Consider the following 18,075-nt stretch of genomic DNA (forward strand, 5'->3'; position numbering starts at 1 on the left):
TGGCATGAAAGACAGTCTCAAGAATGCCCTGGCAGAAAAAGGAGGTGGCTAGGCTACGCTGTGGGACCAAGGATGGCCAGGCAGACAACCCCAGGGGGGGTTCTGGTACCTGGGAAATATCTGGAAATGCATACTGCATCTCAGCTGAATCAGCCAACTCTACCCAGAGTCCCCTAAACCCTCTGCTTTGCCTTTTCGGAAACTCTTCCTTACACTTACAAAGCTCTCCCTCCTTGCCTCTACCTCATAGAATCCCTGGCTTCTTTCCAAGCATCAATTTGGTGCCACCGCCTACAGGATGTCTCCTGTGATTTCCCCAAGGTTGTTAATGCTCTCCTCTTCTGAAATTACTTTGTGGTTGGTTATTCTCTATATTTTGTATAGACTTAGCAGGGTCATTTCTCCCTACCCCCACCCCAGCAGTGTTTAACTCCGTGAAGGCAGAGACCATGTCCTTTTTTGTCTCTGTGGTATCTGGTACTGAAGGAAGAAAACACACACACACACACACACAGAGTTGGGTACAGAAATACATTTCACCCAACAGGGACTTAAGAAAGGGGGAGGGAAGGAGGAATTAAAGGGAGGGCAGACTAAGAGAGGAACTGGTCCTAAGGATGCACAGAAGTATTCCCAGCAGCTCTTTGAGAGGTGGCAGAGAATGGGAATCTGAGAGGGTGCCCATCAATTGGGGAATGGCTGCACAACTCATGGCATACAGATGTGATGGAACACTCTTGTGCTATGAGAGATGATGAAGGAGAAACCTGGGAAAGACTTGTATGGACTGATGCAGAGGGAAGGGAGCAGAACCAAGAGAATGATTTATAATATGACGACAAGATGTTAAAGGCAAACAACTCGGAATGAACTAGGACCTCTGATCATTGTGATGGCCGGCCAGGATTCCAGAGGACTAATAATGAAGCATGCTGCCCACCCCCGATAGAGAGGCGAAGGGGTCAGAGGGCAGGATAAAAACGTTTTCTGGACTTGGTCAACGTTGAAATTTGTGTGATTGACTATACATGTTCGTGGTGGGTGTTGTTTTCAGTCGGGGTTTGGAGTGGGAGGATAAAAGGGGGGATTTTTGCTGATTAAAAAATAAAATATCATTTGATACGGTGCTCTGAGATTTGAGATGAGTGAAAGGTTAAGGGCTTAATGCAAACCTGTATTTTTTTCTGGGTAAATCACTCCCTCCTTGTAGGTTCCTGTTTCCTTCTGCCTAAAACGAGAGGCTTGCATGAGATGGTCCACACATTCTCTTCTCAGCTGGAATGCTTTATGGCCTCCAGCTGGGAGAGAGCAGGGAAAGCATCTTGGACAAGATGGCATTCAAACTGGGCTTTGAAGAATGGGCAGGCATTGGCCAACAGGCTAACTAGCCTGAGGAGGAAGGGCTTTTCCCCAGAGGTCACAAAGTGAGCAAAGGCTTGTGGGGCAGCTACGTGGCACAGCGGATAGAATGCCAAGCCTGGAGTCAGAAAGCTCATCTTCTGAGTTCGAATCTGGCCTCAGACACTGACTAGCTGTGTGACCCTGAGCAAGCCACTTAATTCTGTTTGCCTCAGTTTCCTCAACTGTAAAGTGAGCTGGAGAAGGAAATGGCAAGCCGCTCCAGTGTCATTGCCAAGAAAACCCCAAACGGGGTCACAGAGAGTCACGACCGAGCAGCATTAACACAGGGGAGCAGCAATAGTTTCCGCCTGGCTTCCTTGGCAGGGACATGAAAGAGAAGTCTAGAAGAGAAGCTTGGAGCTAAGTCACAGAGGCTCTTCAAAGCCGGGCAGAAAAGTTAGGACTTCATTTAGTCGCGGCCTCTGCGCTAAGCCGCTCAGTACAGATAAAAACAAGCCCCAGCTGTCCAGGCAGCGTGCAGCCGTTAGACTTCGTGACTCACGTCTGCCACGTTTGATTTCTACACTCTGGGATCGATTAGGGAGATCTCTTCCCTTGCCACGTTAGCCTGCCGTATTTGCTTTCCAGCGTTCACCAGAAAGGCCTGACGCAGTTCCATCTTCTGGGGGCATCAGGCGCGTCTCTCTCCACGAGGCTGGGCCACTTCACAGTAACGCAGCCAGGAGTCATGAGCTTGATTCTCTCTCTTCAACCTTCAGCCTCCCCTCCCCCTTGCCCTCTTCTGAGGGTAGAATATAACCAGTCATCTTAGCAGCATTCAGAAGCTGGCTGACTCATCGTTTTCTTTTAAGATTCCACTCCCCTGCTCTGTGGGAGATGAACTGGGGGGACAGGAGCAGAACAGAAAAGCATGAGAAGTACCTCTCCAGGAAGACTCTCCCCGGGAGGCCAGACCTCTGGTCCCTGGCCCTCCCAGTAAGTAAGGTCTGGAAGGGTGACGCTGCCTGGGGGAAGGCTCCCCACACAGCCAGTGCGTTTCGAACTCAAGTCTGGAAAACAGCTCTGCCGATTTTTCTTGGGGGTGCAGCTAGCCTACTGAATTTATGTGGGAGGAGTAGGTGTTTATGCTGGCAGCTGTGCTGGGGTCCTGGAGAGAGGAGCCTCGTTTCCTGACACTGAGCATCCCTCGCTTTCAGGGCCCCCGTTTCCCTCAGCATCCATCTAGTGTTTATCAAGCTCTGCCTATATGCCAGGTGGGGCAGCTGGGTGGGGCAGTGAATACAGCACAGGGCCTGGAGTCAGGAAGACCTGAGTTTAAATCCAGCCTCAGACATTAGCTATGCAACCCTGGGCAAGTCATTTCACCCTTTTGGCCTCAGTTTGCTTATTTATAAAATGAGCTGGAGAAGGAAATAGCAAACCACTCCGGTACCTTCATCAAGAAAACCCCCAAAGGGGTCACTAAGAGTCAGATATGACTGAAAACCACAGCACAGCACCACGTGGGAGGCATTGGGCGGAACTCCCGGGACACATATGCAGGACAGCCCCTTCCCTCATCTACATGCTTGCATTGTTTGTCTTCCCTATGATGGTGAGCTCCTCGAGGGCAGGGACTGTCTTGAGCCTCTTCTCCCTGTCCTTGATGCTTACTTAGCACAGTGCCTGGCACACAGTAGGTGCTTAATAAACCTTAATGACTGAGTGACTGGAGCTTACGTTCTAATGGGGGATACAACCTGTCCACCCAGACATATGTGTCCAAAGTCATTATGGGTAGGGGGAGAGGGCACCAGCAGTTGGAGGGCTTGGGAGTGGCTTCATGTAGAATGTGCATCTTGAAGTCTTGAAGGAACGGAGGGATTCCACGCCTAGCGGTACCAAGGAAAGGGAGCTAAAGCCGCTCATGGGATCACAGATTTTGAACTAAAGGCGTCTTAGATGCCATCTAGTCTTCAATCTCCTTGTTTCAAATAAGGAAACTGAGGCCCAAGAGAGGTGAAATAACGTAGAGCCAGGTGGCGCAGTGGACAGGTGCCAGGCTTGAGGTTGGGAAGATTTAAGTTTGATTCCTGCCTCAGTCACTAGCTAGCGGTGCTAGCGCCTTCTCCCCCAAACCACAACGACCTTGCCTGGGATGAGTAACTTCAGCGGTCGCCTCTGTCTGTCATTCCCATCATTCATGTTTACAAGGTTCTAGGCGTCAGGAATTCAAAGACCGAAACAAAATGGTGCCTGCTCTCAAAATCACCTAAGTATGGAGTAGAAAGGGATCTCGGTGGAGATCTGGTCTGAGTCATTCCCTGCTACAAGATATCCCAAGAGTGATCACCCAGACTTTGCGTGAAGGTTTCTAATAAGGGGAGCCTAGCCCCTCCTAAGGTAACTCTCTCCACTTTTGGACGGCTGATGGTTAAGTAGCTGATGGACGCTGAGACTCATTGAGCAACTTCTACTCATCACTCCCGGTTCTGTGCTCTGGGGCCAAGCTGAATTCCTCCTTCGCTCAATGGCCATTCAAATACTTGTAGAAGGCTATCATGTTCCCACTGAATCTTCCCTTCTCCAGACTCAGCAGGCCCAGTGCTTTCAGAGGATTCTCACATGCCAGGGAGCCAAGACACATCAACATGCCAGTTGTCCTTCTCTGGACAGTTTCTAACACATCAACGTCCCACTTAAAATGTGGGTGGCAGAACTGAACCTAGCGTTCTAGATGTGGCCCAGCCAGGGCTAACGACAGAGGGATGCTCAGCCCCTCTTCATGCAGCCCAAGATCACGAGCGCTTTTCTGGCTGACATATTACACTGCTGACTGCAAATCCTTTTCTGACAAACTTCTGCTTAGCCAAACCCTCCACCTTCTATACTTGTGAAGCTGATTTTTTGAACCCACAAGTAAAACTTTACATAAATTGATCTGCTATTGCAGTTCATCCTACTAATTAGGTTTAGCCAAGTGGTCGAGCCTGTCGAGATCTCTCTGGAACCTGTCTCTCTCATTCACTATGTTTGTTATTCTCCCAAGTTAACAAACATTCCATCTGTGCCTTTATAAGGCATTTATAAAAATGTTCAACTGTGTAGTGACAAGCACCAGACCCTGAAGAAATCCACTGGAGACCTTCTGCCAAGTTGACATTGAACCATCAATGACAATTCAACCAGTTCCAAATCCATCCAATTTTGTAATTGTCTAATCCACAACTCTACACATGAAAAAAAATGGCATGAGATACTTATTCAATGTTGCACTAAAAGCAACGTAAACCATGTCTACCAGTTCATTTACTGTGTTAAATCACCATGATCTCTTCTGGAGTTTTGCTAACTATCTCTTCAATGATCTGTCTGAGGATTTTCCCAGAAACCGAAGGCAAGTTCACTGGCCTCGAGTTTGCAGCCCCTGTCCTTTCTTCTGTTTTTTGACCGTCAGGACAGCTTTTGCCATTTTCTGATCTTACGGAATTTCTCCCATTTTTCATGATCTTTCAAATATCACTAACATTATGGCCCCACAGTCACGTCTGCCAATTTTCTTAGTGTTGGGCATGTAGTTTATCCAGACCAGGTAATTTGAATTCATCAAGAGCCTCGCCCTGTGTGTTCAATCAGTTGCCAAATCCTGTGATTTCTTTAGGTTCTTTCTTACTCTTTCCTTACTACTCCTTACTAACTAGCTATTTTAATTCTGTCATTTATTTTAATGTATATTTTATTTCTATTGTCAAGTATTTCCCAATTACACTTAAAAGTTTTTGACATTCATTTTTTAAAATTTTGAGTTCCAAATTCTCTTCCTCCCTCCTGACCCTCCCCGCTTTGAGCAGGCAAGCAATATGATGTCAATTATACATATGAAGTCATTCAAAACTTATTTTCATGGTGCAAAAGAAAACATGCAAAAAAACTCCTAACAAAAATAAAGGGAAAAAAATATGCTTCAATCTGCACTCAGAGTTCATCAGTTCTCTTTCTGGAGGTGAGTAACATTTTCATCATAGGTCCTTTGGAATCGTCTTGGATCATTGCCTTGATCAGAGCAGCCAAGTCTTTCACAGCTGATCATCCTTACAGTGTTTCTATTACTGTGTACACCATTCTCCTGGTTCTGCTCCCTTCACTTTGCATCAGTTCATGTAAGTCCTGCCATGGTTTTCTGAAACCACCCCTCTCATCATTCCCCACAGCACAATAGTATTCCATCACAGTCATGTACCACAACTTGTTCAGCCATTCCCCAACTGATGGGCATCCCCTCAGTTTCCAATTCTTTGCCACCACAAAAAGCTGCTCTAAGTATTCTTGTACATGTGGGTCCTTTTCCCTTGTCTTTGATCTCTTTGGGATACAGACCCAGGAATCATTCCATCATTTCTCGTGCCAAGGTCATTCTCCTTGGCAGAGGAAACAAAAGGTCTCTCTTCAAGGAGCCCGGGCTGGCTTACAAACAGATACAAACAATGACATCTATAGTGAGCGTGGGAGAGCTCCCCATTTTTTCTTCCTGTAGAAGTATATAAAGTAAACAATAACCACAGGCAAGAGGGCAGATGACCAAAAAGTACCCCCCCATCTTCTCCAATGAAAACCAGGCCCGAGGGCTTTGTTGTCCTCCCTAAAGGTTCTAGGCTTTGTTCAGGATGTTTTCCCAAAGTTCCCTTTGTGGGGCACCCATAAACCTCCACTGTCTTTTCTGGCCAGCCAGGGTGAGGGATGCAGAGCCGGAGCTGGCATCCGTTCCTTAGCTGTCCACGAGAAGGTTTTCCTTCAAAGGTAGCCAGCATGAGGAGTGCCTGGCTGGCAAGGGGGATGGAGGAGGGCTGGGACCAGAGTAAGGGGGAGGCTGAGAGAAGGGCATTTTCTCTGGTGAAGAAAGAGAAGCCTGTCTGTCTGTGCTTCACGTGGACACACAAACCACTTTCATGTGCAGGACACGTGGGGGGACGTGCACGGATCCCCGCACACAGACTGGAAGGGTTGCCCAGAAAGAACAGGAGCCTTTTCTTCATCCTACAAATCAGCATATCCCCGACATCAGCAGTTCCTCTTTGCCACTGGGAGCCAAGAAACAGGGAGCACCTGCAGGTGGGGAGGCAGTCATTCGCCCTGCACCTTGGTGAGCTCTCAGAGCTGGAAGTGATCTTGGAAATCAGATGGTCAGAAGACCACAGGCTTATAGGTTTAGAGCCAGAAGAGACCATCCAGGTTATTCAGACCCACCCCCTCATTTTATAAGTGAGGAAACCGAGGCTTGGAGAGGCCATGTGACTTCATAGGATCAGAGGACGAGACCTGGAAAGGGTCTCAGCGGTCATCTCACACACCCCCTCATTTTACAAGTGAGGATCCTTCAGTTCAATTAAACAAACATTTATTGAGTGCCTACTATGTAAGCCAGGAAATGTGCTAGGTTCTAGGGACACAAAGATCTATCCTTAAGCAGCTTTGGTTCTACTGGATGGGAATGAGATGTATACAGCTAAGTAAATAACAAGTAGATGCAAAGGAATTTGGGAGGGGGGAGGGTACTAACAACTGGGCAGATCAAGAAGGGCTTCTTGGAGGAAGCCACACTTGAGACGAGAAGACAGAGCTTTCCTGGCATAGGATACAGCCACTGCATTGGCAAGGTGGAAGGAGATGAAACGTCATGTCCACTCTCTGCTTTTCGTCTCGTCTCAGACCTGTGCATTCTGGCTCCTGCCCTCATCACCTCACTGAAGCGGCTCTCTGCGGAGGTTATTGCCAAGCCTGATATGCTTTTCTCAGTCTTTGTCCTTCCTGACCTCTCAGCAGCCTCTGCCACTAAGAATCACCTCCTTCATATTCTCTTCTCTCTAGGTTTTCGTGACGTTTCTGGTTTTCCTCCCACCTCTCTGACCATTCTTCAGTCTCTTTTGCTAGCTCTTCATCCAGGTCATTGCCCACTAGCTCGGGTATCCCCTCCTCGACCTGTTCTGGGCACTTCTTCCTTCTCTCTCTAGACTGTTTCCCTTGGTGATCTCATCAGCTCCCAGAGATTCAAAGATCATCTCTACACAGAGACAGGACTCAAGCCCATATCCTCTTCCTAATTCCATGTAAGGCTGGCTCTCTGACTAATTGGCCTCTGTTAACATGACCTCATGCTTCCCCGAGTGCTTTATACACACTGGGTGCTCAGTGTTTGTGGAGCTGAACTGAATCGAATCTAGCTCATGCTTAGAGAAGACTTCAAGGTTTACAAAACATTAGCTGAGAAACAACATGGTGTGGTCTAAAGAATGTTGGCCTTGGAATCAGTGGAGACTGAAACTGGAATCCCAGTCTTGCTATTTGCTGCCAGTGTGACCTTTGGCAAATAATTTGCCTTCTCTGTGCCTCAGTTTCTTCCTTAGTACAATGAGGGATTTGGGACCCTATGCTCTCTAAAGTACCTTCTGGTTATAGATACTATGATCCCCCTTTGATCCTTCCAACAACTCTGGAAGGATGGGTCCTGTTATTATCCCCATTTTGTGGATCAGTAGACTGAGGCTCAGAGAGGAGAAGCAATTTGCCCAAAGTCATATAGCTGTAAAAGGGTAAAGGTGATACTCTTTACTATATCACTCCGCTTCTCAAAGGAAGAATGACTTCATTCGTATTGTAATAATAGTAATAATAATTGGTAACATGTAAAGAGCACTTTGTGCCAGGCACTGTGCTGAGCACTTTACAATTATTACATTGGAAGATGCAAGCATTAGCCCCTGAGAGGGGGAGGAGGAGAGGAAGGGGTTCTGGGAGGGAGCAGCCTCTAAATGGAAGAAGGAGTGGGGAAATGAGGATTCCGAGAGGCAAAGATTAGGAGGGAGGACTTTCCAAGCTTCTGGATTTTCCTGGAGCTGAGAGATGAAGTCGAGTTCAGGGATAGACGGCCTGCTCCTCCAATTTTCAGGTGACACAAACTTGTGTTGGGTAGCCAGGATGTTGGATAACAGAGTCAGGATCCAAAAAGATTCTGACTGGAAAAAAACAAACCATTTCCCAGAGCAGGGCAGAGAGGAGATGTGGCTTGTCGCCTTTCGGTCGTGTCCAGCTCTCTGTGACCCTGTTTGGAGTTTTCTTGGCAGAGTTACTCGAGTGGTTGGCCATTTCCTTCTCCAAGTCATTTTACAGAGGTGGAAACTGAGGCAAACAGGGTAAAGTGACTCACCCAGGGCCACACAGCTAGTAAGTGTCTGAGGCCAGATTTGGACTCATGATGAGTCTTCCTGACTCCAAGCTCAGCGCTCTATCCACTGCACCACCCAGCTGCCCAAAGACGTGGCTAGACAGCAGTTGACCAGACAAAAATGGGGCAGGGGGAGTGGTGTGTAGGGAAATGCAAGTTTCGGCCAGCAGTTTGCTATGGCAACCCCCCAAGCTAAGGCAATCCTAGGCTGCCTTACGAAGAGCCGGACTTGGAGGAAGGGAGCACTTTTGTACTCTGCACTGGGCAGCTCTCTGAATGTCTTCTGCTTGGGAAGCTGCACTTTGGGAAAGAGGGTGGAGAGTGTCTAGAGGAGGAAACCGGGGTGGTCTAGAGCAGGGTTGTGAAGTTTGGACTCAGTCAAAGGCTGCACTTGAGGACCTAGAGGGTCACACGTGGCCTCGAGGCCTAAGGTTCCCCACCCCTGTTCTCGAGTCTGGAGACTGTGCCATATTAGGACTGGTACGGCCCGGAGGAGAAAAGACTTGGCAAGGACACAATTGTTGTCTTCAGCGTTGGCATGACGCTGAGATGGATTATGTTTGCTCAGCCTGGCCCGAGGGCAGAACGGGGAGCAGCTATGGGTGTGAAGGGGCTGGGCACAGAGGGAGGTGTGTAAATAAGCAGATTAGGGCTGGATTCTAAAACATCCTTAAAAATGAGAACTTTCCAAAGATGGCATGGACTACATCTAGAGGTGCTAAGTTCCACATCGCTAAAGCTCCTGAGTGACCACTGCTTTGGGGTATGGTGAGTGAGTTCTTGCTAGGCTTCTGACAGTTCTCCCCTCCCTGAAATTCTCCGATTTTGTGATTCGTCAGTGTTTGTCTGAGCTAGCAGGGAGGATCAGGGCACTGGCTTTAGCTGGTCAGGTTAAAAGAGGCAGTCTCTCTGCTGATGGGAGTTGGCCTTAGGGGGCAGCTAGGTGGCCGCAATGGTTAGAAAACTAAGCTTGGAATCGGGAAGACTCCTCTTCATGAGTTCAAATCTGGCCTCAGACATTTCCTAGTTGTGTGACCCTGCACAAGTCACTTCACCCTGTTTGCCTCAGTTTCCTCATTTGTAAAATGAACTGGAGAAGGAACTGGCAAACCAGTCCAGTAGCTTTGGCAAGAAAACCCCAAATGGGGTCATGGAAAGTCAAACACCAGAAGGGAAATGACTGAACTACATGAAACTACTCAGATTTTTGTCTGAGAGCAGAATTCAAAGGGTCCTCTCATCTCTGCTCTGAAGGGCAAAACTCCACCCCTCCCTGGAAGCCAACAGAAGCCTCTCAGCATCTCCTTAATAATGCCTACTGCTGATTTCTAAGACAATCACACAATGTGGGCATTTGTACTAGAAGATTAAGCAAAAATTAGATTATTTAGAGCAGTCTAATTCAGGCCATGCCTGATATGGCTTCTAATATTGCTAGGACTGCTTTCTGCTTTAACAGGCCAGCCCCCAAAGCAAACAAAACGTTGGCCCTGGCTGACCTCCAAAGAGGACCTGAATCCTCTGTTTTCCAATGTACAGTACCAGCCTCTTAAAGTAAAACAAGAAAAGAAAAGAAAAAGGGAAAAAAAAGATAAGAAAAACCACCCAGCTTCCAAGGCTCCTCAAAGACAGCATGAAAGGAGTCTAAGCGTTTTCTATTTACCAATGCAGAAACATTCTTCCATCTTCTCTAGAGACTGTCTTTGCATCCCAAACATTCTCCTTCTCTCTTCTTGCCAAACCCAAACAATTCTAATTTGTTTTCTCTGTTTCTTAGACTTTCTGCCTTCCTTTCTTTGACTCTAGGGCTTTTCATGCTGGCTGTTTCTGGCATCAGAAACCCAAGGGCTCTGGCTTCACTCCCCTGGATCTCTCAGCCCTCCAGTGGAGATGTCAAATGTTCATGCTGCAGGGTAAACAAAGTCAACCAATCTCCCCCCCCACCCCACCCCCACCCCAGTCTTTTCTTCCCAATGGGAGTTGGGGGGTGGGAAGAAAAAAATTGAAGGGCATGGAAATTAAATATATGTGATTATTCTTTATTGCATTTTGTGGACTTCAACTCACTTTGTGATTTTAGATATATAAAAATTATGAACAACTCATCTTTTTATATTTAAAATGATAGAAATTTTTTTGGATAAAAATTTTGGATAAAATTTGGATTAAAAAATAGGATAAAAAGTCCTACCACAATTCACGTGAAATGATTGATTTTTGTCACAAACAGATCTGATGATTTTGTGAGATCACTAAAGTGAGAAAGCAGGTCACCCATGTGTCTCTTATCTGTGTCCTCCCATGTGTTCAGACAGGGGGTCCACCCAATGTGCTGGGAGGCATTCCTCCATTTCTCCTGATATTGGGCGAACCCCCCTTTGAGGAAGCGCTCCCAGGCAATTCCCTGTTGCCCATGTGGTCTGGCTGGTTGTACAGTGACTTTGATAATAGCCTTTACTCCTCATTTGATGGTGCAATTATTCATGTATAATGCATTGCAGCCTACTCACCTATACCACAGTCCCCTCCACTGCCCTTTGGTCAACCACCAATTTCAATTCCTCAGAGACTGTGACAAACCCAGCTGCTGGCTGCTGAGCTCAAAGGAATCTACCTTCTCTTTGTTGTTGCTCATGAGGAAAAGCAGGCAGTGAAAATACAATCAACAAGCATTTATTAGGTGCTTCCTGTGCACCAGGCACCATGCTAAGCTCTGGAAATACAAAGACAAAAAGAGCTTCCACTCTCTCAGGGAAGATGGCCCCAGATGGCGCTTCACATCCAGCTCCCTGGGCCATCTGGAGGCATGGCGCCGTCCATTCTGGTGTCGCACGAACACGTACGTACGTTGTATGATAGCAAGTGTTTAATACATGCTATTGATCATGCTAACTCCCCGTACTAAGAATGTAATTTCTGTCTTTGTCCCAATACCTGGCACGGGCTAGGTTCCCGCTGCTCAGAGAGTGTGTCAGGCCACTGGGAGGCCTTCATCCCTACTCCCACCCTAGTCCTTCCTGCAGTCCAGGTTCCCCTAGGACTTCCCCTTCCTCCCGACTTTGTTGCCAACAGATGAGAAAACTGAGGCTCATGCATGTAAAAAGATCTGCCCAGGGTCGCACAGTTGGAAAGCGTTCGAAGGCGGGCTTTGAACTCAGGTCTCCCCTGACTCTAAGTCAGCTCCCCTCATTTCAACCATGCTCCTAGTAAGACTAGACTTAAACTTCCCTTAGTATACTCACTCACTTAATCAATACACATTTATGAAGAGCCTATTTCACCTCTGTTGGCCTCAGTTTCCTCCTCTGTAAAATGGGTATAATAATAGCACCTCCCAGGGTGGTGGTTGTGAGGATCAAAGCTACTTAGCACAGTGCCTGGCACATAATGGGCATCACATAAGCATTAGCTGTTATTATTACTGCTGCGTGCCAGGCACTGTGCTAAGTGCTAGGGATACGAAAGTAGAAAAGACAGTCCCTGACCTCAAGGTGCTAACAGTCTAAGCGAGGAGAGAACATGCAAACAAATGCACAGGAAGTAATCACCAGAGGGACTAGCCAGAACTAAGAGGGGCTGGGGAAGGCTTCCAACAAGAGATTTTCATTGGGACTTAAAGGAAGCCAGGGAGGTCAGCGGTCGGAGGGGAGGAGGACAGAGAGCGTTCCAGGCTCAGAGGCTGGCCAGAGAACGGCCAGAGCCCGGAGCTGGTGTTTTGTTCATGGAACAGGCAGGAGTCACTGGATGGAGGAGTACTAGGTGGGCAGCAGGGTGACAGAAGGCTGGAAAGGAGGGAAGGGGCTGGCTGGGAAGGGCTTTGAAAGCCAAACCAAGTGTTTGAATTTGGTCCTGGAGGCACCCCCCTGCCGTCCTTGAAATGCCTCCACTACCTTCCTCTGTAAACGGAAGCCGTTGTAGAGAAGACTTCACAGGCCTCCTCCAGTTTTGTGACTCTGAACCCTGTCCTCTGGCCGGGACAGCGCCATCCTTCCTCGGAGCTGGCTCCCGGGCTAGACACGAGCTGCCTTGTGCCCTGGCTCTTGGCTGCCCCCCCGTGGTGGGACTCTACCTGGCCGCTGCCATTGGGATCCCTTCCCATCCCCCCAATAGTCACGGAATAGCAGCTCTGGTCCATCTGGGCCATCACCAGTCCTCTTGAGTTTTGTCTCACCTTTGGACTCCTATCTCTTTGGAGGAGAGACTGAGGCCGATAGCTTTGTGCAGCTCTGCCACACTTAAATCCAATTCACTCACAAGTCAAGACATCATCCCACAATGTCATTGGTCCTCTTGGAGAATGAAGGACAGACAACACTAATAAAAACAGCTCCCGCTTGGGAGGCTTTCAGGCTTCTGGAATTCTTTCCCGGTAGTAGGCAGGTGAAGAGCCTTGTCTTCATTTAACAGATAAGGAGACAAACTCAGGTAAAGGGACTCCTCCCAGGTCACTCATCTCATCCATAACAGGGCAGGATCAGGACTTGAACCCAGAGCTGACCCTAGGTCTCCTCCGTTGACCCCGACGCACCCTCCATGTACACCGCACTGACTCTTTGTGTTAATTTGGAGCTCAGACATGATTTTTCCTTAGGAAAAAAAAAATGTTACAAATAACGTTTTGGTCCCTGGCAGGTCTACAGGAGGCTATATCTCTCGCCTGCCTTTTTTTTTTTTCCATTTTGGTCTTGACCTGTAATTTCATCAGTTGAGGGAATTCCCCTTCCCCACCCACCAAAGCAGATAATTATAATAGCTAGCTTTAATTATTAAATTTAACGACTTAAAACTATACCAAGACTTTGGGGATGCCCTGTATAACACTTTAAAGTTTGCAAAGTGCTTTACATATGTTATATCATTGGATTGTGACAGCCCTGTGAAGGAGGTACTCTTGTTATCCCCATTTTAGAGATGAGGAAATTGAAGCAGACAGAGGTGAAGTAACCTCCCCTGAGTTACCCAGCTTAGTAAGGGTCTGAGGTGGGATTAGAACTCAGGTCTTCCTGACACCAAGCTCAGCATTTTATCTACTCCATGTAGCTGAACCAATATAAATAACCTATCTAGAGTATGACTTAGTCTCATAGAGTCGAAGTTAGTAGAGAACCACCCCACCTCTGTGTGCCAGAACGTGTCTGGGTCTAGAACCAAGTCTTCTCGACCCCAGGCCCAGCCCTCAAGCGGTTCTGTTCACTTCCACTTGATGCCTTTCATGGCTCCCAAGGAGTTCATTTCTCATTCTGCTCCCCTGTCTGGGCCTGCTGCTTTCTCTGTGAAGTAGGGCTTTGTCTGGATGACCTCCTTTCCATCTCTAGACCCTCTGAAGTATATGGCAGCAAACTCAGGCTGCACCCGGTCCTCACAACTCTGAAGTACGCAGGAATTACTTTAAAATATAGTTGGGAAATGTTTAACAAAAAAAGTTAAAATACAATTCAACACAGATAATGTCAGTCTGTGGTTTTCTAGGTCAATCTGCAGCCCAGGGTGGTCTGTTTCTGCTTGAGCCTTATACCGCTGATGGATGGGAGGAAGGAGGCCTGGGCTTGAATGGAAGCCCTGAGTTTGGACTGTGGGCAAGTCACCTCACCCCTCAGCCTCAGTTTCCTCATTTATAAAGTGAAGGGGTAGGGTAGATGCCCTCTGCGGTCCTCTCCATTCCTTAGTTCTACAGTCCTACACTAGCAATCCTCAGGAGCCAGCACGCCCTCTCCTCCTATCATCCTCAATTAACACAAGCTCTCTTCCCTGTGTGAGATGCTCACTCTTTGCGTGTCTATTTCTCAGAATTCTTGTTGTCCTTCAAGGCTCAGATTGAGCAGTATCTTCTTGAAGGGCCTTTCTGTGACCCCTCCAGTGTTCTGGGCTCTTTCCTGCCTCAATTTACCTTGTGTTTACTTCTAATACTAATAAAAGCTAACATTTCCACAGTGCTTTCAGTTATATAAAGCATTTTACATGTATTACCTCATTTGATCCTCACAACAACCCTGGGAGGGAGGTGCTATTATTATCCCCATTTTACAGAGGAGGAAACTGAGGCAAACAGAGGTTAAGTGACTTGCCCAAGGTCCCAGGGCTAGTAAGTGTCTCAGTTTGGATTTGAATTCAGGTCTTCTGGACCCAGCGTTCTGTCCATTGGGCCACCTAGCTGCCCCTAGTAAGTCTGAGACCAGACTTGAACCCAAATCTTCCTCACTCCAATCCTAACGCTGTGTCTGCTGTAACAACTATTTGCCTACAAGATGAGGGGCAGCTAGGTGGCCCATCGAGTGCTGGACCTGGATTCAGGAAGATTCATCTTCCTTAGTTCAAAGCCAGCCTCAGACACTTACTAGCTGTGAGACCCTTGCTCCTAGGTAGTAAATCACTTAACCCTGTTTGCCTCGGTTTCTTCAAATGTAAAAGGTGCTGGAGAAGGAAATGGCAAACCACCCACATGGGATCATGAAAGCCTGAAACAACTGAAAAATGACAGAACGTGAACATAGAAGACGCTCTTTGAGGGTAGGAAATTTTGTTTCTCCATTTTGTCTCTGCATCTCCATTGCTTAGGAGCATTGCGTGTGGTAGGGGCTTAAAAAATATGTATTAAGCTGAATTGAAATGAATTGAATTGGCATTTTGTTCCCCAGAGAAGGCTCCCTTTCGTTCTCTCATTGCTTTCTGGGCAGTTTCCACATTTCCACGAGGGGGTTGGACTAGGTGACCTTCATGTTCCCTTCCAGCTCTCAGTCTGTGACCCTAGAACATCATTACCACCACCAGCACCACCGCCAGCACCCAGAATCTCCAGGCCTCTGAGAGGTGATTTGGGATCTGATATTGGTTGTATCCTTCCCTAAAGCTACAGCATCCAAGAAAATGGCATCTCCCTCATTTTACCGATGAGGAAACTGAGGCTCAGAGAGGTGAAGGTGTCTAATATGGAATCCATTGTCCTTCCTCCAAAATCTATCCCACCTCCAAACATCATCCTTCAGTCCCCCAAGCTTGTAACTTTGGAGTCACTGCTGACTCTTCTCTCTCCCCAGCAAGGTGGCCGAGGGGATGAAGCACTGGGCCTAGACTGGGAAAGACTTGAGTTCATATCTACCCTCAGACATTTGTTAGCAAGACACCTAACCGCTGTCTGCTATAGACATGGGTCTGTCTATAGACTGTTATAAAATGGGAGTGCTAACAGCACTCACCTTCCAGGGTTGTTGTGAAGATCAAGTGGCATGATATTTGTAAAGTGCTCAGCACAGAGCTCGGCAGATGGTAGGGACTTAATGAATGCTTGCTTCCTTTTCCTTCCCATCTCCATCCAATCAGTTTCTTTCCCCATGGAATCTCTCACACCCGTAGCCTTTCCTCCATTTGCACAAACAACCCTAGTTCAGACTCTTATCACACCTCCCCTTATCTATTGCCCCAGGCTTCTAAATGGTCCTGTTTAGTCTGTTAGAAAATCAGCTCCTTAATAAACAACTTTAGCAAAGTTGCAGGATATAAAATAAACCCACATAAACCACTGACATTTCTATATATTACTAACAAAACCCAACAGCAGGAGATAGAAAGAGAAATTCCATTTAAAGTTACTGTAGACATTATAAAATATTTAGGAGTCTACCTGCTGAAACAAACCCAGGAACTATATGAACACATTTGCAAACACTTTTCACACAAATAAAGTCAGATCTAAATAACTGGAAAAACATCAGTAGGCTGAGCTAATAAAAATGACAATTCTAACTAAATTAATTTACTTATTCAGTGCCATACCAAACAAACAAAAAATTATTTTGTACAGCTAGAAAAAATAATAACAAGATTCATCTGGAAGAAGAAAAGTTCCAGAATATCGAGGGAATTAATGAAACGAAATACAAGGGAAGGTGGCCTAGCCGTACCTGATCTTAAATTGTATTATAAAGCAGCAATCATCAAAACTACTTGGTACAGGCTAAGAAATAAAGTGGTGGATCAGTGGAATAGGTTAGGTACACAAGACACAGTAGTCAATGACTATAGTGATCTACTGTTTGATAAACCCGAAGACCCCAGCTTCTGGGATAAGAACTCACTGTTTGACAAAACCTGTTGGGAAAACTGGAAAATAGTATGGCAGAAACTGGGCATAAACCAATATCTTACACCATGTACCAAAATAAAGTCAAAATGGATACACAATTTAAATATAAAGCAAACTGGGAGAGCAAGGAATAGTTTGCTTGTCAGATCTATGGAGAAGGGAGGAATTTATGACCAAACAAGAGATAGAGAACATAATGAAATTCAAAATGGATAATTTTGATTACATTAAATTGAAAAGTTTTTGCACAAACAAAGCCAATGCAACCAAGATTAGGAGGGAAGCAGAAAACCGGGAAAGTATTTTTACAATCAATATCTCTGATAAGGGTCTCATTTCTAAAATATATAGAGAACTGAGTCCACTTTATAAGAACTCAAGTCAACCCCAATTGACAAATGGTCAAAGGATATGAACAGGCAGTTTTCAGATGAGGAAATTAAAGCTGTCTCTAATCATATGAAAAAATGCTAAATCACTATTGATCAGAGAAATACAAATCAAAACAACTCTAAGGTACCACATCACACCTATCAGATTGGCCAACATGACAAAACAGGAAAATGATAAATGTTGGAGAAGATGTGGGGAAATTGGAACGCTAATGCATTGCTGGTGGAGTTGTGAAATGATCCAACCATTTTGGAGAGTAATTTGGAACTATGCCCAAAGAGCTATCAAAATATGCATACCCTTTGACCCAGCACGTCTAGGGCTATATCCCGAAGAGATCATACAAATGGGAAAAGGACCCATGTGTACAAAAACACAGCAGCTCTTTTTGTGGTGGCCAAGAATTGGAAAATGAGGGGATGCCCATTAACTGGGGAACGGCTGAACAAGTCGTGGCATATAAATGTAATGGAATAATACTATTGTGCTATAAGAAATGATGAGCAGGTGGACTTCAGAAAAGCCTGATGCTGAGTGAAGTGAGCAGAACCAGGAGAGCACTATACACAGTAACAGTCACACTGTGTGATGACTGACTTCGATAGACGTAGCTCTTCTCAGCAAGGCGGGGATCTGAGCCATCTCCAGAAGACTCACGATGGAGAACGCTGTCCACATCCAGAGAAAGAACCATGGAGTCTGAATGCAGATCGAAGCAGATTGTTTGCAATCTCTCTCTCTCTCTCTCTCTCTCTCTCTCTCTCTCTCTCTCTCTCTCTCTCTCTCTCTCTCTTTGGCTTCTTCTTTCTCATGGTTCCTCCCATTTGTTCTAATTCTTCTTTACATCATGACTAATGTGAAAATATGTTTAATATGAATGTAATGTAGAACCTATATCAGATTGCTCGCCATCTTGGGAAGAGGCGAGGGGAGGAAGGCAGAAAAAAGTGAATGTTGAAAACCAAAAAATAAACAAATAAATTTTAAAAATTTAAAAAAAAAAGTCGGCTCCTTGAGAGCTGAGAACAGAGAGGGAACCTAT

The 18,075-nt window shown here is 46.3% G+C and overlaps 1 long non-coding RNA gene across 1 annotated transcript; it reads left to right on the forward strand.

Annotated features, from left to right (window-relative positions):
- Positions 1-9,170: 9,170 nt before the first annotated feature.
- On the forward strand, positions 9,171-17,790 carry LOC110198033 (uncharacterized). Its single transcript, XR_002321629.2, has 4 exons — positions 9,171-9,328; positions 10,367-10,473; positions 11,199-11,399; positions 14,969-17,790. It is a non-coding gene; the product is annotated as an uncharacterized LOC110198033 (long non-coding RNA).
- The last annotated feature ends 285 nt before the right edge of the window (positions 17,791-18,075 follow it).

This window comes from Phascolarctos cinereus, unplaced genomic scaffold (genome assembly GCF_003287225.1).
Source record: "Phascolarctos cinereus isolate Bilbo 61053 unplaced genomic scaffold, phaCin_HiC Scaffold_5;HRSCAF=322, whole genome shotgun sequence".
NCBI lineage: Eukaryota > Metazoa > Chordata > Mammalia > Diprotodontia > Phascolarctidae > Phascolarctos > Phascolarctos cinereus.